The sequence below is a fragment of the Alligator sinensis genome, unplaced genomic scaffold (assembly GCF_000455745.1).
Source record: "Alligator sinensis unplaced genomic scaffold, ASM45574v1 scaffold3437_1, whole genome shotgun sequence".
NCBI lineage: Eukaryota > Metazoa > Chordata > Crocodylia > Alligatoridae > Alligator > Alligator sinensis.
In genome coordinates this window covers 1-720 of record NW_005846256.1, presented here as the reverse complement: position 1 = coordinate 720, position 720 = coordinate 1, and the positions used below count along the sequence as shown (strand labels likewise).

Here is a 720-nt window from a genome sequence, read left to right as displayed (position 1 = left end):
GACAAAGGACCCAAACTGTTTGAAAAGCACTGACTGGAACCTCTCCCCCTCAGTCAGCTGTCCATAAATCTCCCCCTCCCTTGTCATCAGCCTGACTCCCGTCACTCTTTCAAGGAGCCGGGTTACCTTTCCTCCTAGTGACAGGCTCTTCCTGTTCACTCAGCAACCTGGCTTCTGAAAATCCCTTTCTGTCTTTCTTTTTTTATCCCCTAGCACAACACAGGTATCCCAGGAAACATGAATGCACCCACCACAGGGCTGAAACTCACCTGAACAGGGGACTGCACAGGGCAGAAGACTCGCTTTAGTCAGAAGAAGGGCTGTTTTATTATTATTACAAGATAGAGCAGAAACTGCTGCTTGTGGAGTTCAGCCTCTTCATTCCAGCTCATTGACACCTGCCCCGACTCCATATAGCCTCACCTGTATCCCAGAGATAAGGAGGGAGACTGGAGGTGAGGGAGGTGAAGGGCTACTTGTCCTTCCATAAAAGTGCCCTTAACTGGAAGCTTCATAGTTGGCATGTTTCATGTGTTATGTGAAAGACAGTTACCTGGAACTGGGACACTCTGTACCCTTGGAAAATCGGTGCCATGTAACTTACTCTTGTGACAAGGTGGCCGAGTGGTTAAGGCAATGGACTGCTAATCCTTTGTTCTGCATGCATGGGTTTGAGTCCCATCCTTGTCGATTATAACACTCTTTGGCAGCTTTCTTTAT

The 720-nt window shown here is 48.1% G+C and overlaps 1 non-coding gene across 1 annotated transcript; it reads left to right on the top strand.

The window, feature by feature from the left end:
- Positions 1-610: 610 nt before the first annotated feature.
- TRNAS-GCU lies at positions 611-690 on the top strand. Its single transcript has one exon. It is a non-coding gene; the product is annotated as a tRNA-Ser (tRNA).
- Positions 691-720: the final 30 nt, after the last annotated feature.